The following is a 23898-nucleotide window of genomic DNA, read 5'->3' on the forward strand; positions in this document are numbered from 1 at the left end:
CCCACAGGTCATTCTGTCAAGGCAAAAATACCACCTCCCTACATCCAAGGCCTTTTGTCCCTGTTCTGATAGCAAGTTCACACTTCATTAAGGGGGCTATTTAGTTGCCATATGACATTTGGAGCTCTTGCTAATGGGCTTCAAGATACTTTAGGCCGGGAAAAGGTGACTTTCTAAGAAGTACCTGTACCAAAATTATTACTATTCCAACTTCACCCGTGAATTTGACTTGTAATAATTATTTCAAGAAGTCCAAGAATGAATTGAAATGTAACTGTTTACTAGCAGAAGATATCATATTTAAAGTTAATATTATATCTTAACGCTTCCCTTCTGGACAGCCAACCATTCTACAGTGAAAATAGTGTTTGGGGCTTGTTCACTCAAAGGATATGTTTACCATTAACCTTTTACACGTCCTACTCTTAAATACCATGCCCCATGACTTATGTGCAATGCGGCCTACATAGGGATGGCTTCTTAGTATAGAAAAATAAGGTTTTGACCTTTCAAAGGAGTTCAATTTGACAGGTCCAATGCACTTTTGAAAACTGCACAGCCAGGCTACAGAGAGTAGGCCTGTAGTTATGTTTACACTGTCACTGTAGTGGATAACAAAATGGGCCCTGTAGTCCACTCGTGATGTTTACATTACAGGCCGTAGGTACACTTTTGTACCATACAGTAGGGTCTTACAGGTGTTTTAACTATGACAGTTTGAGATATGCCAATGTCATCATGTTGAAAGGGAGGGACAGCCACTTTACCTATGGTTAACAGGGGGAATGGGCACAGTTAGATAGCGAGCAAAAACAGTCAAGACAAAAATCTGAGGGTATGAAACGAAAAGTGCACTTGTTGAGCGCATGGGTATACTACACAAAAGATTCTTCCTAGAATCTTTGACTATGTGAATACCTTTACAAAATCCTATAAGCAGAAGAACTGTTTAAGTTGTTATGCCTTGTTATTACTTGCTAAATATTTCCACAGTTTGAACAGAGTTTTAAATCAGCTTGTCAGTGACATCCAATGAACAAACCCATTTATGTCTGGCCTTTGGATATATTCTCACTTTATTGCTAAATTTAAGATTACATTTGTCCTAATTAGGAAATGCCCAGTAATTGGAGATAGAGATATCAGGAGTTGATTTTGACTGATATCTTCCCCATTTAGTTACCAAGCACCACAGATTTTCAGCTAAGGAATTTGGGGAATATCAACAAGGGGTGGCGAAAATATTATCGCTGCTTTAGAGCCCGTTTTCGGCCGAAAAGCAGCGATAATATTATCGCATTATCAAAAAGGACACGCTAGCGTGTGTTTCCTTGCAATAGCCCCCCTTGTCAGCACACCTCCCATCGCATCGCTAATGAGATGCAAAGGAGGCGTGCCTGACAAGACTCCCTTGGCAAAATATCGCTAACCCAACTTCCTCATATTGACAATGAGGGTTAGCTGTATTTAAAATCACGTTAAGTATGCCTTAACTCAGGAATTTAACGTCTGTTAAATTCCTGACTAAGGCATATCTAACATGGGGGGTGGATTGTGTGGCTAAGACCACAGGCCCTATCATCAAGGTTATCTCCGTTTTCCACTATGGAAAACGGTGATATCCCCACTATCTCTGTAATTTCTATCACCTCAGCGATGCGTGTTGTGGATAACGAGCTAACCGGGCAATAAATTCCAGAGATAGCTGGCGATAAATATGCAAGTGCTAACCGCGCTTTGCGATATTTATTGCCGTCCCTTGATAATATGCCCCCTGGAATTTTATGCGAGACCTGGAAATACCAGTTCCTTTATTGGATATGGTTCCAAATCCTAGTATTTATGCAAGAGATTACCGACCCGATATGAGCATGTGGGAGATATGTGCAGAAAAGTGCTTGGTTGGCCGTAAGAGGCCTGGAAGCATCATCTGGGGATACTTCTCCACATTACATGTATTGAGTTGAGTGTTTGTGTGAGTATATTCTGTATCACACAAGAGCATTAAAATGTTTTGCTTTCTCATAAAAAGACCTCTTTATAGGCAGCTCTTCAATTAAGTTGTCCATTCTCTGGGTCTCATTCCGAGTGGCCCATTGTTTTGGGATCGGTAGTACCACACCCAGTAAGCAAAGATACTGCATGGTGCAGTATTTACTATAAGCAACACTACCACTTTACAATGTGTACACTTTATAATGGGAAAAAAGGCAGCAAAAAAGAGAGTTTCCCCATAAGACGCTACACATTCTGAATGTGCAATATTTCGCTTCACCAACTTCACCAGGGTAAATCCACCAAAATTAATGCTTGGAAAAACTGTGAGGCTTGTGAACTAGTTTTAAATATGATTAAAACACAAACTTCTATTTTCTGTCATCTCTGGTTTACTGTAAGACTCAGAATGTGGGCAGGGGGATGCCACCTTCCCCCTGCCCTCTGTGGTCAGCTTAATGCTCTTTCTAATGCCGGCCTGTGTCTGTTGTCAGCTTGCTGCCATTGCCCACACCCCTGTCACATCTCTCTCTGTTCACCATCTGTAAACACCTGCCTTATCCCTCCTTCCCTCTGTGGTCAGCACACTGCTGATATGGCCTGTCCTTCATTGTCAGCTTGATGACCCCTACCACCTCTCCTCCCCTGCCCTCTGCTGGTCCTCCCACATCCTTCCTGGCATCTGTGGGCTGCTGTGCTGCTGTGCTCATATTCTCCTGCCCTCTTTGGTTAGCTTGCTGCAGCTGCCCCTTCTAACCTGCTCTATTTTCCCGGCATGCTCATACCCCTTCTCAAATGACTATTGTGGCCAGCTTCCTGTCCCTGCCAATGCCAGTCTACACCCTCTGATCAGCTTGATACCCCTAAACACCTGCATTCTATTCTCTACAGGCATGCCCCTGCCCCCTCCCCCCTGCCCTCCATGGTCTGTAATGCTGCCACATCCCATGCCGGCCTGCCTTCCATGGTCAGTTTGCTGGTTCAGCTCCTCTCCTCCCTAATGCTTGCTGTATGTACGTGGCCCTGCACTCTTCCTACTGTACTTTGAAGTCGCTTGTGCTTTTGCTACCCAAGCAAGAGCTAGTCCTTATTTTTGCTTTCTAGAGCACTAAACATAATTTCTAATACAAAATGATTCCTCTCATTTTGTTGCTTTCAAAAGGGAATACTTTAGATTTTCTAGCTTTAATCTCATTGTGGTGGATTCAGGCATGCCTCACGCTTGTCATAAATAGGAATGTTAGGGTTCTAGTTGGTTGTTAGTTTATTAGTGTACTTTAAGAAGCTGCAAAAGCATGCTGCAGGGGTAACTGACAAACTGCTGCTAGTGTTGAAAGTACACGTTTCAGTCTTCATGTCAGAATGGTTTACTAGCATGGATGAAAAATACATTTGATAACTCAGAATATGTGTTCTTTTAGCCTGGTAGAATATTAACCATTGCTACTATGATCAAACAAACCCTCTCATTTTACTAATTTTAAGTGGCAGAAATATTCTTCTACCCAAAGGGCATCGCCTTAAACTGATATATAAAAAAAACAGTCCTCTCCTTGGCAGCTGGTGCCAAAGCAATCTGCAAGTACTAGTAAGATCCAAAGTGTTCAAATACTTCACAGCACCTAACAAATCTGCAGCTTATCTGCTCTTAGGATTGGATGGGAATGGGGCTTGGTTACCTCAATGAGGGCTTGGTAGTCCACACAGAACCACGAGTCAGTAGACTCTTTAATCAGTGTTGAATGACCCTGTGGTCCAAAATGTTTGCAATGTCTGCCTTAATTCGTTCCTGAACCCTGTCAGACATGTTGTACATTCTGCTATTCAGTGGCAGTCTGTCTCCTGTGTCTATGGCGTGCACACAGACAGTTGTCAACCCCGGAGTCAGCGAGCAGATGTTAGAAAACTGTCCCAATACCTCTCTACATTCTTTTTGCTGCTCAGGCGTTAACATAGAAGCTAGCTGAATCCCTTCTACAGTGCCATCACTCAAATCACTATGAACAAAGTTAGGAAGAGGCTCACTGTCTTCCTCAACTTCCTCTGCCATATACATGATATTGACTCTGCAATCTCTCTTGAGGAAGGCTTTAGCCTATTCACATGGAATACCCCATTGGGTTCTCTTCTGAACCCGTGTAGACCAAGTAGTTAACCTCAGAAATCTTCTGAAATACTTTATATGGCCCACACTATTTGTCCTCCAAACTCTTACTACAAATACACTCTAGCACCTACACCTTCTAACCTTCCTAATACCCTAGCAGCATATCCTTCAGGCCATACCACTGCTTCATAAATGCTTAGCTGGCCTGATAGTTTTCTTTTGCATGATTCATGTATTGCACCATCAATTTCTTGAGGACAATCACATAGTCCACCACATCCTTCAGAGAGACTCCGAGGTGCCTTTCCACTGTTCTCTGACTAAGGTGAGTTGACCCTGCATCAGGTGCCCATATAGAAGCTTAAAGGGACTGAACCATACCCCCTTCTGCAGAATCTCTAGGTAGGCAAACAAATGGGATGGTAGGGGGAGATCCCACTTCCTCCTGGGGTAGAGAAGAAGTATGTCACACTAGTTTACTCCCAGAACGCTCTCATGTATGACTACGACACATGCAACCATGCACCTAAGAGGTACACCTCCTGAGTACCTCGTGGCATGATCCACCACAGCAAAGATACACTTTCTGCATGACTGTGATTGAGGGTTAAATGGATCAATGGTTTCTATCCCAACCTGCTCAAATGGAACACCTGCAGCTAGCAGAGGCGCTAACGATGCCTTTGTCCTCCCTCCTGTTTTACCCCTCACCTGGCAAACAGGACGGGTACTAGGCAACTTTCCTGTGTCTCTGCACATCCCTGACCAGTAGAACAGAGGGTCCAAACTATCCTCGGTTTTTCTAATCCGTAAGTGTCCTGCTAAAGACAATTCATGGGCGAGTGACAACAGGAAATTCATGTGCACTAAAAGAACCACTAGCTTCTTGCTCGTTCTTGGCTCAGAATTCACGGTCTCACTATAAGGTAGACCATCCTCCCACTGAACATAGTGTTTCCTGACTGTTCCTATGTTGGCCTATTCCTAGGCTTCCTTCAGAAGTCACACAAGTATAGGGCACTCTTTTTGTGCCTTGTTGAAATCTTCTTGGGTAGAATCTCGTTTGGCTAGCAAACTCTGCAGCTCTTGAAGCAACTCAGAATCCAGCACCTGGTCTGCTTCAGAAGCCTCATATTCCCCTCCATCTGAAGCAGAAACAGTGATATCCAATGGCTATAGCCTTACCATAGCCTGCCCTTTTCTGAAAACTACTTTTTCCTGGTCCCTTCAAATCAGGAATGATCCCAGTTTTACGCTGAGACTGATGAGCAGCCTTGTCAACGCATAAAGGCTTCCAGTTCAGGCAGCTAATTCAGTGGCAATCAAGCCATTGGCCTAGAGACATCTGGCACCTTGCTTCCCCCTTACCCAACATAAACCATGACCACCTTGCATTTACGCTCGATCTCAACACTTGCTAGTAGATATACCATGTCCTCTACCAAACTGGTATCCTTGGTACCAGGGATAACTCCTCAGGCTTAAGGTACTTGCTCTCAACCACAGTGCGAAAGGCTCCAGTATACCTTAATGCAGGCCCTTTCCTCTAATTGATACTAACTTACTGGCCAAGTGCCCTTGTGCTAGGACAAATATGCCTCAGAGCATCTGGGTCCCTCTCACAGATTTCCATTGCTACTAGGCTGAGCGCAACCGTGCCTCCCTGGGTCTCTTCACGCACATGCATAATTCTTGGTATGACAGGTGCAGCTGCTTGAGCTCCCTGAGCCTCATTAGGCCCTGGGGACCTTAGGGCCTTATGCATTTTATAGGGGAATTGGGCCACATGGCCCCTCCCATGAGACTTATAAGGCCCTGGGGAACGCTTTTCCCAGGGCGTTATATATTTAAAAGGGGAAGTGGTCTGTGTGGCCCGCACCCGATCTTTACTAGGCCCCATCCCATAGTGGGGTAGTCTTTTATGGTCCTGGGGACCCCATCCTCATGGCCTGCATTATTTAAAGGAGGGCGTCACGGTGCCCACCCACCTTACATGTGTTGGGAACAACTGGGGTATCCCAGGGCCTCCGTGGCCTCAGTGAGCTCCCTACATACTGCTGGAACTAGTATTGCTACCGTCGGAGGGAGTAGCTATTCATGCTGCTTTCTCCAGGCAGAGCAATATCTTGTCTTGCTAACAACAGTGTGGGAAGGGAAATAGAAAACAAGTTTGCTCTCAGATGGCAGGAGCATTTTTAAAGCTCCTACCCGCTGGGAGCAGACTTTGTGTTTGCTCCAGTTTGGTGGAAGATTAAAAAATGCTCCCACCAAACTGGAGCAAAAACACGTTTCTCTGCCCGCATTGGTGCGGACAGGAAAACTACTGTGACTGTGACAGCAAGTGAGCTAATCTCGCTGGATGCGGTCTCCAGGGCCATCAAAGTCTCAGAGAGGAGGGCAGTGCTGCTCTCCTCTCATTTGAACAGGTTTTCACCCCTGGGGGTTGTGATCCTCAGGGTTTTTGAAGGTTCAGGGAGGGGGGTCATGCAGACCCTCCCCTTTAAGGCTTTTTTGGACCCAAAAGGTAAGCTCCCGCATCTTATAATGGCTCAGGGATGAGGGCTGCATGCCCGCCCCTTAATTAAACAATGCATCTCCAGGACACCATTTTTTTGCTGTGATCCCACAGGAGTGTCATGGGATCATAGCAAAAAAGGCAGAATATTTGCGCTGAGCTACACGGGTGAGAGAATAGGGTATTATAGTAGAAATTAAGATGGAAGAAACCGAACTTCAGAAGGCCTCATTGGAGGGAACATCAAGTATACCAAAACTCCGAAGAGAACTAGAGGACCGGCAAGCAGAGTATGAGACCCAGCTGGCAAAAATAATTCAGGACAGATGGAAAGTCAGCAAGCTACATCATTTCTCCTATGGCAAGAAGTGTAGCTTGCTTTTGGCCTGGAAGGTTGAGGTAGATAGAGCCAGGAATTTGATACAGAATCTGATGAATTTAGAATCTGGGGTGCTGTTAAAAACAAATGCAGACATCAGAGGGAAGCATGGAGGTATATGAGTAGTTTATATAGAAAAAAACTACAACCAGGAAAGGAGAGTATAGGGGCCTGGTTAAGAGTGTTAGAGCTTCTAAAATTAACAAGGGAGCAAGTAGATCTGCTAGGGTCGGAGATTACAGAGGAGGAGATAAGGGCACAATGTAGGAAAAAGAGGGGTGGGAAGGCGGCGGGCCCAGAGGGTCTTCCAGTAAACCTCTCTAAAGGAATTATTACGTTTTTAATGCAATATATATAGAGGGTGAAGAAGCCTCAGCATTGTGGTCAGAGGCAACTGTAGTTCTTGTTCTGAAACCTGATAAAGATCATGTAAGAGCAGAATTATATAGACAAATATCCCTATTGAATACTGATGATAAAATCTTCTCTGGGATATTAGCTTCAAGCGTAGCGCTGGTTATTAAGAGCATTATCCACACAGATCAGAAGGGATTTGATCTCGGGGAGGCAGCTAAACATGCTCACATATTTGTTGATAGGGGTCATTGATATGGCGGAAGTCCATAAATCCCCCTCAACAGTTTTGGTGGTAGACACGGGTAAAGCCTTTGATAGGGTTCACTGCAAATATCTTTGGGACACCCTTAAAAGCTGTGCATTTCCACAAAACGCAGAAACCACAATCCAAAATCTGTATAGGCTGCCCATAGCTAGGGTGTTGGTTAATGGTGAGCTCTCAGACTGGTTCCACAGTGCTAGAGTTACAAGACAGGGTTGTCCCTTGTCTCCTCTACTTTTCAACTTATATATTGACCCTCTAGTTTATCAGATTAGAGCAGATACCACCATGACCCCCTTTAAGTCAGCCGGGTTGGAGGTTAAACTAGCTCTTTAAGCAGACAATATGGTGGTAAATACAAAAAATCCACAGACGTCAATACCCAGTCTGATGGCCAGGACGGAGAGCTTTGCAAGATATCAGGATATAAGGTTAATGTATACAAATCCAAAGTTATGGATTGGAACAAGGGAAAGATTAGTCAGGGAGCAAAATCCCAAATGAGACATTTGGGCATTTTAATACCTAAGAGGCTGGATGATATTCCACGGGTCAAATGTAAAAAAGTGTGCCAAGACGTAGGGAGACTCCTGGTAAGATGGGCCAACTTACCATTAAACATCTACAGTAGAGTTAACCTTATTAAGATGGGTATTCTTCCAAAAATCACTTTTCTCTTTAACTCTATACCGCTTACTTTTCGGAGAGAGGACATAGCTAAGTTGCAGGGCAAAATAGGGAGTTTTATTTGGGCAGCGAAGAGACCTAGGATAGCCTGGAAAAAATTGAGGAGAATGCTTGGTGGGGGGACTAGCTCTCCAGGATCTGCTGATATATTGTTATGCTTTCCACTTTAGGAATTTACGTAAGTTAGGAAATAGACCAGATAGGTCATCAGTGGGGAGATTATATGGGGCAATGTTGAGAGATTTCGGACAGAGTCACTTTTTGTTCAAATAGGGTGACCCGAAGTATTTTAAAAAGGTCAGGTTGAAGGTTTTGATGAGGGCATTAAGAACATGGCTAAATGTCCGAAGGCTGTTTGGTATACCCTAATATACATCTTTAACATCAATTTGGGATTCCCCGGGTACCCCAGATTGCTTGATAGACCAGATCAGTCAACCCTTAAAATCAGCAAATTTAAGTTATTTGGTGGATCTTAGAGCGGGGTCGGGCTTGGTGGAGTGGGAGGTGTCAAGGAATTGCACCAAGGGTCAGCTAACAAGATTAAAGTACTATGAGCTACGATCATGGTTGGCTGCCCAAGAACGGGCTCAAGAAGAGGATGAACCATGGCTTGAAGAGGTGATGAGAGTTGGTCCCCTCACGAAGGAACTTTTGATCTGGTATTGGGCCTTTTTGGAGGCAGAAGATAAGAGCTTGCCAGATGTAACTAACAAGTGGGAAGAGGGAGATTTGGAGGGAAATTTCAAGCAAATATTGCAAGTATCTTTTTCTATTGTGTAGGGGTGAAACCTGCCTCACTTAAGAGGAAACACCTGTTTACTATACACAGGGTAAATTGGTCTCCAGCCAAGCTTTCAAGAGTCACCGGGAAAGCAATTGGATGCCCGAAGTCTATGTTCCCAGTGGCAGGTGACGTACAAATGTTCATGCAGTGTCTGAGGATTGTTCCCTTTTGGACATTAGTATGTAACTGTACCAGTGAGGAGATTTAACACCAGATAGAGGTAATCCCTCAATTTATATTTTTTGGGCTATATCCAGAAGCAGGCTTGTGGGCAAGCGCTCCGATAATGACATTTGTTTTTTATGTGATCTTGTTGGCGAGAAGGGAGATATGTAGGCTTTGGAAATCTGTAAATCCCCCACTCATAGCAGACTGCCTTTATAGTATTAAGTACACAAGCCAGGTCTATAGCTAGTGACCTGGAAAGTTTGGAGAGGCTGTGGGTGCTCTACGTACACTGGCAACAAACAAGAGGGTCCAATGATTAAGCCAGATATTCTGGAGGTCCCTGGTTTCTCATTTCTCTTTTCTATGTATATGAGGGAGATTAATGTGGAAACAGCATTATCTTTGCACAGACAGGCTTACCCTCTGCCATTAGGGATATGAGAGCTGTGCCAGCAAGAAAGATGGCGGAATGAGGACAAAAAATGGCAGATGTTTGTGCATTTTGACTAGGAGGGGTCCCTCTGAGTCCCACCATTGGGCCTGGGGGGCAGGGTATTCTTACCCTGCCTTCTCCTGTTATTTTTTTTTTTGATTGTTTTACTTCAGGACAGGGGACTAAGACACAGAGTCCTGTAATAGCTGCCAGCAAAATTGTTCTTGTATTGCTGGCAGCCAATCGGAGCATTTGCTCCAGGGGGATATGGCCGTAGGGAAAAAAAAACCTCCTGGGCCAATCAGAGGACTGCATTTTATAATTGGTGCTCCTGTGAGACTCCAGAAGGATTCTTGTTGACCTAACCATTCAAATATACAAATATTTTGAACCTTAACTTTTTAACGTATTTAAATCAAATCTTTAAAAGCACAATCTGCAGTTCAAGATCTAGTTTCCTGCAAAATTTGGTATAAATCCGTTCAGCAATTTTTGAAGTAACACTTCTTAAAGAAGTTCATGGAAAATGCATTGGGATTTAGGGGCTTATTTATGAGCCCCTGCATCACTTTTTTGCCACTGGAGCGTCACTTTTTGAGATGCACCAGTGGTGTAAAAAATGCGCCATGTTGCGCCATATTTACAAAGTGACGCATCTAGGTAGATGCGTCACATCGTAAAACCCTAGCACTACATTATACCTGTGCCAGGTATAATGTATTCAGGGTGGGCATACCACTGCAAGAAAGGGTCGTAGGAGTGACGCCAATGCTTCAAAACATTACGCCTGCCTCGTGGCAGGCGTAAAGTTGATGCAGACCCTTTCACATGGGGCTTGCCTCATGTGAAAGGAACATTGCTGGAGTTGCTTCAGGCTTCCAACACAACTCCAGCAATGAGCAATTTTGTGCGCAAACAGATGCGTCAGTTATACTGACGTATCTGTTGTTCCTTGCGACAGGATACGTCATACTGTAAATATGACACATCCTTGGTGTCGCAAGGAGGGCGCACTAAGAAGTGGCGCATCGCGCTTTCATGCAGTGATGCACCACTTCTCGTAAATGAGACCCTTGGTGTTTTGGGAGCCCTTTTTTTGCTCGGCCCCTGCTTGATGGATCACCTCGTAAGATTCCTTGCACTAACTATTAAAAATATAGCACCTTTTGGAACATTTTGTGGAGATTCTTTACACTGGGCCAAAGTTATTAGCAATAAAAAAATGCATTTCCTATGGAAATTCTGCCCTGACTATAATTACCCAGCTGTGTATAAATATATATCGCTTCTGGGTAGTTATAGTTACAACCACGTTTTCATAGATAAAAGCATTTTAAGGTTTGGTAATTACCAAAAAGCACAGTTTGACCAATCTTCACAATACTTTCCTAAAAAAGTCTTGTCCACCTCTGCTCCTTCCTGGAAAGTTTTGAGTTGATCAGTCAAGTGGATGCTGAGAAAACAATGGGTCCCCAAATGCATTTTCCCCCTTAAATTTTCCATGGAAAAATTGGAAACCTCTACAGTCAAAATGGTTGAACGGAAATACCCAAAATGTGGCAGAAAGTAAGACCTTTGTCCAGAAAGGGTTTTTTCTGCGGTTTGGTATAACTCTATTCAGTAGTTTCACAGAAATTTAGTATTAGAAAAGGTAGATATTTCTTGCAGCAGAGGAGCTCAAGGAGATCTGATCAGCTGCCACTGTGGAGGGGCACAATGTTCCTGTCCACCTGTGGAATTGGCAGAATTTTGGCCATTTCATGTTCCTCTCATATGCGGACTTCTGGGCAAATTCTACCAATCACTGTATGGGAGATTTTTTCTCCTGTGAGGCACCAGAACATGCGAGCTGGCGAGCGAGATTTGGCATCTCCTAGCTTGATTTGATGTCACAGTCGTTGCCAGGGTTGGCAAGCTGTCGCGGTCAAAGGGGAACCATTAGAGTAAATTTGCGTAGCTCAAGTACATTTTCTACTCGAGCTCCAGCAAAATCAATTTGAATAGCTGCGTGCTCTTGCTCAACTCATGGTGCAATTCACAATGATATCAGTGTTGCTCACGCTACCAGCGCTAAGTTGTTACATGAGCAGCACAAGCTGCATATTTTCTGACTTGAATCTCACAGTTTTCTGTAACCCTGCAGGGTTCTGCAAAGCAAAACTCTGTGATTTCGGCCCACCCCTAGCTGCCACCACATCAACAAAGATGTGATGACAGCCATCTTAGGACTTGGGGACTAAGTCCCCTTGTCCTGGTAATAAGTGTAAAAAAAGATATGAGTGCAGAATAGGCATTCCCCGCCTCCCTAGGACTGGTGGCAGGATCCCTGAGAGACCCTGCCGGGGCAAAACATTTTTTTTTTTTTTTGAATACCCCAAAACACACCCAGTGCGACCACACTGTTTTTTTAATGTTGGGAACCACACAGTACCCCGATGCCCCTGCGACCCCTGCCAACACTCCAGCTGGTGGCCATTGTGTGTTCCAATGGGAGCCATCATTTTTTTGTATCACTGACTACCCAGGGCATCAGAACATTAAATTCTTTTCTTTAGGCCTATGCTGGCTCACCTGGAATAATCGGGCCACTTTCAATATTGTTGTTGGCCCTGTTTACCACCCGGACATGCACAACGTCCCCTCTTTGGGGCTGGAGGGGGAGTCCCAAGGCCCTCGCAACTCTGTCTGGCTACTGAACACCACCTTATTTGGTGCTGGAGGAAGTAACTTTTGCTTTGCCCTCGTCCCCAAGCAGGAGAAGCATGTTTTACTTCTCCCAACAGGTGGGAGTAAACCTCTGTTTCTAATCAGGAGAGTGCAGACAAAGTATACCCACACTATGCCAGCCATAAAATAGCAGATTTACCAGGGTGGAGTCCTCTGGACACTATGAAGATCTAGCTCCTGGGATGGGGACCCCAGGGCTAATAATCAGCTCTGGGTAGGGGTCCTAGGTACACCCCTTCCCATTCTTAGATTTTTTGGCCCGGAGGGTGGAGAGGCCTGTGCAAGGCTTGGGGATGGGGGCCATGTGTCCCGTCCTCTTATTTATATTGTATCAGCCCATGAGGACTGGTTCCCTGGGAACTCATAAAGGCAAAGAAGGAGCCCCATGCCCCCTCCCCTTAAATGATAATGCATCTCCTCTCGAGGACTTGGCCCTCTCCGACAGGAGACGGACAGTTTATTTTATTCAGAGCGGCGGATAAAAGAAATTGCTGGTCTTTCACCCCTACAGTAGGTCTAGGAGGGCAGAGTATATACATTTATTTTCAGGACTGGGGATTAATTGGGAATACCCATGCCCCCTTTCACTTGGCACAGGCTTGGTGCAGCACCTCAAATCTTTCCAGGAATGAACGAAGGTCGATGAGACTTTTTTATGAAAGGTTTTGTGGCTATTCACTAAATAATGCCAATGCTGTAAGCAAAACAAAACATGTGTTTCCTATCAAAACTTGGCTTGAACTCTAACTGCCCAGTGGTGACCAACATTGGCTGATATATATACAGATGATTACCCCACCAACTGCAGTTGATTTTTTGCCTTCAAAAAATTACTTCTATCACAATTGCCAACATGCCTAATTTCTCCATAACATTCAACAAAAAGAGTGCAATAGGCTCACCACCTTTTATAGTTAACAAGAGCATCCTCAAATGTATTTTTGCCCATGTTGGATGCACATAATGCTATTTTGTTTTATACAATCCCAGTTATGCATCCCTTATTGCCAATTGTAAATTAACGTTTCTAACATTACATGCAGTATAGACATCATTGTTTGTAAGGCTCAACAGAAACAGCCCATTCCCAGAAGCTGTGTGTTACCTAGCTTCCCATTCCTATTTCTCCTGTGATTTTCTTTATATGAATTTTTTGGGGCTTTTCACTTTCTAAAATGCCAAGTGGGCTGCAACCCCTGTTTTCCGCTGTGGTCGTTGGGTGAAAGGTTGTATTTAAATTTTTACTTGTTGAAGACGACAACAGGGGTTTACTCTTTTGGGAGTCACTGCAACTGTTTATGGATTAAAATATTTGCATCATTATCATTCCTTAGATGACTAATCAAGTGGCTTCCATGGTTTCAGGACTATCATGAATGGAAAACATAGGGCCATATTATCAAGAAAGGGCGATACATTATCGCCGCCTTTATCGGCAGGAAACTGCCGCTAAAGCGGCCATAATGGGCTTGATAATATGCCCTTGTGAATTCCCATAAAAGCCCAAGTTAACACCAGAACCTGGGCTCCTATGGGAATTCACAAGGGCATATTATCAAGCCCATTATTGCCGCTTTAGCGTAAGTCTCCTGCCGATAAAAGTGGTGATAATGTATCACCCTTTCTTGATAATATGGCCCCTAGTTTTACTTCTTAAACCTAATCAGTTGTTGACTGAACTGTGCAATCAAAGAAAACATTATCTTGAAAGTCTGTGTTTTCAGCACATGCTTCTAAATCAGTTGTAGTTTACACAGTGTCATTGTCACTTTCATATATTTAGTTCTCACTCATTATGGACTTTACTATATTTTATATGCTTTTTGGTTTGGGATGAGACAGTCTGATAAGCTTTTGTCTACTGTCTCAGTTTCTCTTACCCTGTCCTGAGGTTGGTATTGTGGAGATGGTAGGTGGACCAATGACATGGACTGGGACAGGTTTATTGTTGAGTGTAGACCTAGTTTAAAAATAACTTTCTACTTGGACCATCGAGCCCTTAGTTTTTATGACACTTGTTTTATTTTTTCATCTTGTGGTCTTTATCTACATAAGATATTTGTAATTTAAAACAACTTACTTATACATATCAGAGTTCCTGGACCTCGCTCTCTGCCATCCAACAGTCAGCATCTGAACAACAATGGCACTTCATGTCCTTTTTCTAAACGTAGGTGGAGGGAACACCAGCAGTGAGGGAGACAAGGTAAAGAGCGGCACTGCTCCTATCCCCAATCCCCTCTCTGCCCTACATTCCTAAAAAATAATCAGTCCCTTGAGTTGACCATAATGAGAACAATCAGGTCAGTGAGTTAAAATAAGCAATGTTCCAAGTCCTTGTCTTCCTTCCTAAAAGTGGAGGGAGTTTAGGCTGGTATGAGCGTCTGCAGCATTTGAGGGGAGGTGAAACACTGCACCAGATTCTATCAAAATTGCGCTTTCCTCTCTGTCCTCAGAAACAATAAGTAGCCTTTTGGAGGGACCATATTGTTGTAGGTATAAGGACCCAAAAAGCGCACCAATGTTTAAAATATATAAAAAATCATAATTGTTGATCAGCAAACTTCATGCAGACTGGCTCATTTATCAGCTTTGTAATGCAGTGAGTGCAGCACAACAAGTCACCTTGCTGTGCTGCACTGTGTGACAGGGAAAGGACAGGAAATCCCAGTTACTTACCGGGAAACTTCTTACTACGAGTCCTGGTCTTTCTTTTCCATTCCTTGCACATGAGCAGTTCACCGGCTCCACATCACCTAGCTGAGGTCAAAATACTTCCACTAATATGGCGCTGACTACCCACATGCATAAAGTGGGGAGTACATCCTTAGGACAGTCTGAGAATGCCAAAGAAACAATAAAAAAGGAAACAATCACCAAAAACACATACCCCTGGGACGGAGGGAAGGGCTCAGGAGTGGAATGGGAAGACCAGGATGTGGAATAATGGAGATTGCCGGTAAGTAACTTGGCATTACCTCCTAGTCCAACTTCCCATCACATTCCTTAAAGATGAGCCGTTACCTAAGCACATGTTGATTGATTCACACAGGAAATGTTTAATGCAAAAAAACACAGCATAAGTTACAGATTATGAACAGCTGATAAAACACCCAAAGTTCAATGATGCAGCCATCCCCAACTGAAGGCGGCAATGGGAAACAAATGTGTTGGGAGAAGCCCATGTCTCTTCTTTACAAATGTCACAGAGGGAAGCTCCTTTAAACATTTCCCAGGATGAAGAAATATTCCTTTGGACTGCCGCTGAACAGAATAAGGGAGAGACTTGAGAGTCATCTCGTATGACAAAATAATATCACACTTCACCCACCTAGTCAAAGTGGATATGGAAGGCTTGACACCCTTTCCAGAGAGACAATAGGTAATGAACAATGAATCCACCTGTTGAAATGTCCTGGTACAGTCCAGGTAGATATATATGGATCTCAAAGCAACCAGGGAATGAAGTGTGTCTTCCTCTGGCTATGAGGGATTGGGACAAAAGAACAGAAAGGCCATATATTCTTCTTTCCAGTGGAAGCCAGACTGAACCTTGGTAAAAAAAAAACTGACTAGGAAACAGGAGCACCTTGTCAAGACAAAACCATAAAGCTGGGGGACAAGCCAGCAAATCCTCAGTTTCACCAACCCTGTGAGCAGAAGTAACTGCCAACAAAAACAAAACCTTAGCTGAAAAAACTTGCGGTCAACAAAAGTAAGCTGCTGAAACAGTGGCCAGTCAAAACCGGAAGCACCAGTAGAAAATCCTAGTGAGAAACCTGGGAGTGGGAGACAGGCCTCTGCAGCAAAAACTCCTCAAAAGTTGAGTCACCAAGGGATACACAGCAGACACATCTGAACCTCTGAAGGTAAGAATGGTGGACCACTGGGCCCAGAGAGTAGAGAAAGGCAGACCAGACAGAAAACTATCCCTCAAAAAATCCAATAACCTGGCAGGATCATAAAAATCAGAAGCCACCACTTTCTCTTGGCACCAGGAGGCACATTTCTTCCAATGCTGATTGTAATATTTAAGGGTGGAAGGTCTATGAGACTACTGAATACTCCAGGCTACCTCCATCGAACAACCCTGTGCTAGTAAAGTCAACCTTTCAAGTGCCATATCCGAGCCAGAGGTGCAGGAGAGAAAGGATGCTGAAAAGTGGCACCCACAATTGAGATTGCCAAATCCTGAAAACAATTAATCCATGGTGTCCTGGACCATTTTGGGACTACCAGCAGAACCTTCGCCCAATCCACACAAATGTTCCTGTGAACCCTGGGAATCAAGGAAAATGTGAGATAGACAAACAGAAAACCCTGGCACCATGGGATGGAGAAGGCATCTATCACACAGGCTGTCCTGGCGGGGACTAGGCTGCAAGACTAAGGAAGCAGTGTCATCTCCTCTGAGGCAAATAAAATCAGCCAGGGAGGCCAAATCTGGAGAGAATCTGGTGAAACAGCTGGGGAAACAGATACATGGACATAGATGAGGGAAACAGACTGCTCACTGAATCTCCATGCCCATTCTCCTTCCCTGGACAATAGACTGCCAACAGAGAAAGGAGATTCATTGTGACCCACAAGCCGATCTTCTGGGATGGGTAAAACAGGATCCACCATATAAACCCTAACAGTTGAGGTAGGCATGCATGACCTGGTAGTCCATCTGGACACATGCTGCCTGGTTCCGCATGAAATGGGCAAACCAAAAAAAGTGCCTGCCAAACTACCTTTAACTCCTCCAGTTCGACGACTAGAGACCTTTGAAGCAAGACCATTGACAATGGGCCTTGAGATCTCGCAGAACTTCCCCCCACCATCTAGTGTATCATCGTCAGGACCACTGAAGGGCAGGGATCAAGACTGAAATGCCTGGAGAGATGGTGAGGTGACAATCACCACTGGAGGTAGACACATATTTCTGGGGTAACAGGTGTTGGACTTGGCCCTTTTTGCAGGGTAATCCCTGAACTCTTTGCCTTCCTCCTATATTTGTTTTGACCTGTTGTTGGCTATTTTATAACTCTGGGCACTTTACCACTGCATATGCTCTCCCTATTGTAAATTGATGTATTCATTGGTGATTCCATGATTGACTATTTGGTTTACTTGTCAGATCCTAGTACAGTGCACTGAGTGTGCCCAGGGGGTGTAAATCCAAATGCTGCTAGTGGGCTTGCAGCACTGGTTGTGCCACCCACAGAAGCGGCCTTGTAAAATGTGTCTAAGGTCTGCCATTGCAGAGCCTGCGTGCAGTCTGGTACTGTCATGCTGAATGGGCAAGTGCACCCAATTGCCAGTCCCTGGACCTTGCCTTTTCTTCATATCAGACACCCCTAAGGTAGGCCCAAGGGCAGGGTGCATTATAAGTATAAGGTAGGACAAGCCCTGATTTGTGTGGCATGTCCTAATAGTGAATTACAACCATTTTCGTTTTTCACTATTGCAAGGCTACCTTTTCTCTATAGGCTAGAATGGGCTGTTAGAATTATTACATTTTATAATCCTAACTGACTCAGAGAACATGGTGGAAATTCGAGTTTAGTATGCCTGGACTCAGAATGATAAAATACATCTTTTAGTAAAGTGGGTTTTAACATTCTCTGTTTGCAAATACCACTTTTAGAAAGTAGGTATTTGCTTGCCTAAACCTTTCAAGCCTGCCTCTGCTAGGTTGTGTATTCCTTGTCTGGAGTTTGAGTGACAGGGCTAGGGGATTCCAGGAGACAGAATGAGTCAGCCCAGTGGTGAATAGAGAGATCTGCATCTAGATGGGAGGGAAGAGTTGCACCAGGAACATGAATAGGACTAAGCCCGCCCCCCAAAGTGCTGGCTCCACCCCCTGTGGTGCGTCTGATGTCTCTGCCCTGCACAATGAAAGAAGAGAAGGAAGACTGTCAACAAAGTGCTCCAGGGCTGTACTTACATTCCACAATGCTGGCTCCATCTCCTGTGGGGCGTCTGATGTTCCTGCCATGCACTGTGAAAGAAAAGGAGAAGTCTGGTAAACAAAGTGCTTCAGAACTGGTTTGGACTGGGCACAGGCCACTCTTCCCTCAGAGAACAAAGGATTTTGGGGTATAAATATTGGGACCCTGATCCCAAAAAATTAGATCACTCCTGGAACTGACAAGACAAAACCTCTGCTGAGGAGAAGGAACTGAGGAGAGACTATTCCCAAGCTGAAGTGCTGCCTGGGATATTGGCCTGCAGTGGTTGCCTGACTGCCAAAGAGAGGAGAAAGGACTCTTTGGACTTTACCTTTAATTTTCAACTTGTGCCAAGATCTCCAAGGGCTTGGAAGAGAGCTTGCCCCCTGACCGAAGTCCCAGGACCAGTGGACTTCACCAGCCTTTGTGAATTGCTGCTGTTTCATGGGCTACAGAGGCAGGGAGCTGTGACCGACTGTCACAACCGGCACGGTGTCCTATAGGCACCTCACCAAGCAACGTCCGCCTCCAACAACGCAACATCTGTGCTCACCGACTCCGTCCTGACGCCGTCAACGAGCCGTAGCCTGCACCGCAACTGGAAGGACACCGCGATGTGCAACGCCTCGCTACACCAAATTGAACCGGTCTGACCGAAGCGGTCACTGCTGCTGACTTCGAGTCCTGTTATCGCACCGGAGTTGGGCACCGCCTTGCACGCTTTGCGTCGCACCGCCCGACTCGCACCTCTGTCCGGACTGATCGACGCCAGCTCCCGAACTCCGGTTCGTTCGCCGCACCGTAAAGCTGGAAGCACCGCAACGAGCAACGTCTGCCTCGAACAACGCAAGCTCTGAGCTCACCGACTCCGTCATTGAGCCGTAGCCTGCACCGCGACTGGAAGGACACCGTGACCTGCAACGCTTTCTTTTTCTGACGAACCCCAGAACCGGCTCGCACACCCGTGACAGCGGGCTCAAGGAAAAGGTACTGTGACTGAGTCTGTCGACATTTGAGTGGTCCCGGACCGCCGCGGTCCACTGGATTTGTTGGACTCTGTGTTCTTTTCAGCAACGCTGTAGCTGGACAAGGCTACCGACTTGCACAGAACCTTGAACTAAGCTTTTTAAACCTAAACTCTTGAAATGTGATAGTACTGTGGATTCTTTTTGTCGTTTATTGGTCTTGTGGCAACTCTATATAAAGTATAACTTATTTTTGATATAAAACCTGTGTGGTGTCCATTTGTAGTGTTGTCACTGGGTTACTGTATGTTGTCACGACTGCTTAACTTACATCGCCTATGAAATAATCCTTGACTGCTCCCACCACGCCGCCTGGAGGGTGAGCAGGGGTTATTATGGGAGAGTAATTCCCTTGCCCTGACTAGAGGAGGGGGTCCCTGCTTGTCACAAGTACCCACCTGTGCCAACCAGAGACCCCCAATTCTAACAACAGGGATGAGAGAGTCGCACTCCTGAGAAGCTGCATCCTAGTGGCAAAGGAGGCAATGAGTGAAAGGATAGAAATGGAGGCGGGTCCAGGGGAGAATCTGCAGAGTGGGGGCTATCTCCCCCAGACTCTGCATACAGAGATAGGCTGAAACTTGAGGCTAGTGTAGAACCCATGAGTAATGTCAGGAGCAAGAAACACTATCCCTAGATCCATCCTGAAGAGGGCCTGATTAATTTTAGGGACTGAGAATGTAGCAGAGAGTACATCTTGAGATTGGTGAGAAAGCCAAAAGGCTGCAGAAGATGGCAGAACTGTCACACATCCTCTGTTGCCTGAGAAAAAGGAGAACAATCAACTAGGTAGGGGTACATTTGAATACCCCAACAATGAAGAATACCTGCCAGGGGGGGGTGCTTTACAAAATAACCATGGTGCCAAATAAAGGCCAAATGTAAGCACCTGGAGTTTTTAATGCCTCCTGTCCACCAAAATGCGAAGAAACTTATCATCCACTAGATGGTTGGGAACGTGCAGGTATGCATCCATTAAGTCTAGGGATGCCAGAAGGAGCACCTGATAAAGCAGCTGAACGATTGGCAGTAAGCTCACCATCTTGAAGTGCTTGTGTGGAATGTGCATATTCACCCCTTTGGGATCTAAGACCAGATGGTAGTCGCTCAAGGCTTTTGGTACAAGGAACAGGATGGAATAGTAAACAAGTCCCTTCTCCTGGGGAGAAACCTCAATTATTGACTCTTTTTCCAAAAGAAGCTAAACACCTTCCAGCAATGCAGCTCTCTTCACACAGTTCCGAGGCAGAGCAGTCTCTTCAAAAACATGAGCAGGGTGAGATGAAAATTTGATCCAGTAACCAGAGGAGACTGTCTGAACTGCCAGGCATCTGATAGTCCCTGTCACTGGTGACGGAAGAAGTGAAGCCGATCTCCCACTGGAAGGTATGGATAGTCACTGCTTTGGAGAAGGAGTGGTTAAGGCGAGAGTGAACTGAGACCGGGCTTTGTCTCCTCCAGGGGCCCCCTGCCACGACCCCGGTCTCCTAACCAGAGGAAACTGTCTGAATGACACAGGCATCTGATAGTCCCTGCCACTAGAGAATGAGTTGTTGAGGCAACAGCAGAGTGAGACCAGTCTTTGTCTTCTCCAGGGGCCCTTCATCCATACCTCCTGGCTCAAAAGAGCTGGCCAGTACACTTGGCCCAAGGATGAACAAAAGTGTGACTATATCCAAAACACCTCTCCCTGGAAGAAGGGCAAACATGAGCAACCAACTTCCTATTTTTGGCCGACTGCTTCACTGCCTCCTTAAGTTCGGCCCAAAAACCTTCAAACACTTAGAAGGCAACTTCACGAGGACAGACTTTTCTGAGAAATCAGTCTTCTAGGCCCTCATCCAGATATTGTGACGTGCTGCAATAGATGGTCCTGATGCTGCAGCAGCTGCATACAAAGTGTTAAAATGAAACTGGTTTCTTCTGCCTGTCTCTTCCTCCTTTTGAAGATCATTGTTTACTAATCCTTTCCCTTGCTCTCACTGTTCTATGCAGCAGCAGAACCCGCTTCTCAGAATGGCTTTTTCACCCCAGGGGCTACTTATCACCTCATCAGAGCAGCCTGGCTAGTCCACTTAACTCTGACAAAACAGTCAGATCACTGGAAGGCTGAATTTTGGCTTACAGACAAGAAAGAAAATCTTATAGCTTCTTGTCTGTACATTTTAGGATATATTCAACAATAGCATATTGTTGGATATATCAATACCATTCTAATAAGTCCTTTGATTATTTTTGTCTGATTCGTCTTGCCATATTAGCCTATGTGGCTGAGGATTGGCAAAAGAGAAAATGGGGAAAAACATATTTTATAAGGACCCTGCTTATATCTATAGGACCCCCACCCTTGGAACACCTAGGGCGGATTTATGGGTTTTGAATATTTAAAGATATTGCAGATCCTCACTCCACTGTGTGCCTAGCAAAAAAGTAGATTTGGGGAAGCACTTTACTACAATATGGAAAGAGATATGTGAATTTTCACTAAAACCAAGGTATGTAAAACGTTTTTTATAAGGGTTTTCCTTATATGTACCCGACCCCCTACCTCTGGGACACCTAGAGGAGACCCGGGGGGCACTGAATATGCCACAATATTGTAGTTTATGAATTTATAAGTTCCCCAAATACCAAAGTCGAGTTTGGACACAATTTGCATTTTATAAGCAGTCCTACAACACAGGGCTGCTTTTAAACTTACCTCAGGTCTCAGCAGTGCACACATGCAAGTGCAGAAAGGGCTGCTGGCCTATAAACTGCCATGCCCTAATATATACTAGGGACTCAAAGGTAGTTTTGATCTCCTTGCCCTATTATGTACTAGGGACTTATAGGAAAGATCATGCCTATCACAGGGGTTCCTTAACCCATAGTGTACCCTAATGTATGTTGGCGTTTTCACTGTCTTTCAGCATAGCACTGGCCCTGTGCCTGTTAGGCATAGCCCAAGGACAGTCAAAGTCAATTACCACCAGTACAAGTCAGCAAAAAATGGGGGTACCGAAGGCACAGGATGACTTTGCAACAGTAGCTCAAAGTTCGTTCATCTTCAAAAGATGCTGGTAGACCTCAAGGAACCAATAGTGCACATGACTTGCCCCACTGAAGCTTATTTCATGCCATAGCAATGCTGCTAGGCAGCCAGCTCTGGCCCTCACAGCTTGTGACACAGATTAAGGAAGGCACCAGCACCGACTGCCTGTTGGTCGAAAAGGCCCTGTGGTCACCTATACTGTGCAGTGGATGAAGACTTTAGAAACCGAAGGATGCATTTGTATATCCTTGTGATACGTTTATTCAATAAGCCACTATTCTTGTTCAGTTAGATTTTGCTGACATAAGTCAGTGATAGGGAGATTTTGGCCCTCATGACTTCCAGCAGTGGGGAAAGGCTTGGGACTGTTAATTCTTTTCATAGCTTTGAGAGGGTCACCTGAAGGGTCAGGGCCTTCGCTTCCACTTCCTTGTGTTACCTCGTCAAGTTGCCCCTAGCGTCGATGTGTGCCCCTAGATTTTTGCATGAATGCTCCACCCCAATTCTATTGCTGTTAGATAGCCATCCACCTTTATGAAACTTATTTCTGCCAAACCGAACTACCTTGCTTTGTTTTCTTCAAATTCACCTCCAGAATATTGATAATCGTGTAGGTGTGCAGTTGGTTTAGCAGGCGTTGTAACCATACTCTTGTGGAGCTAATTAGAACAAGGTCATCAGCATGCAACAAGTTACTGATCCGTATACCACCCATATTGGGGGGGGGTTGACTGCTGTTGGAATCAAGAGATTGCAATAGACTGGCGATAAACAGATTAAAAAGTAAGAGGGTCGAACATGCACCCTGCTTTTCACCTCGTTTGGAGAGGAATTTCCAAGGTAAAAACGCCCCATCACCTAGTTTAATATGGATCCAGGTGTTGGAGTGTAACTATATTATGGGCTCCAGGAGATTTATGGAGATTCCCCTCTTATTTTGTGCGGAGCAGAGAGCCCCCTTTGGTACTCGATCAAACACCTCCTTGAAGTCAACAAAGCAGCAGTGCTACAAGAAGTGTGAAGAGGTTGTCTTGTCAGTCAGATTTGACAATGATTTGATAGAAGTTAGTTACAATGCCTGAATTTGCTATGAAGCCTGTTTGTTTCCTGGGGATGATTCCCTTCGATTCTAACCACAGCCATAGATTTTCCCGAAGCAGGCTGGCATAATAGTTAGCTTTGTTGTCAAGAAGAACGATGAACAAGTAATTGCTCAGATTTGATGTTGCGCCCCCCTTATGAATGGATGGATTATAGCCCAACGCCATGATTCAGGTATTGCTGAGCTTCTCAGGCTGCAATCAAAAAGCATGTACAACTGTCCAGCCAAAAACTAAATAACCTGTTTAAAAAGAGGCTTGAGGCAGGTTGTTGGGCCAGGGAGCCCCATCCGTCCTTGACTCGAAATTAAGAGATCAAGGGCTTGACAGGGGGGGGGGGTCTGAGGTTGAAGAGAGCAAGCAATCTTGATTTTGGAGCGAGGCTT

The sequence above is a fragment of the Lissotriton helveticus genome, chromosome 4_1 (genome assembly GCF_964261635.1).
Source record: "Lissotriton helveticus chromosome 4_1, aLisHel1.1, whole genome shotgun sequence".
Taxonomy (NCBI): domain Eukaryota; kingdom Metazoa; phylum Chordata; class Amphibia; order Caudata; family Salamandridae; genus Lissotriton; species Lissotriton helveticus.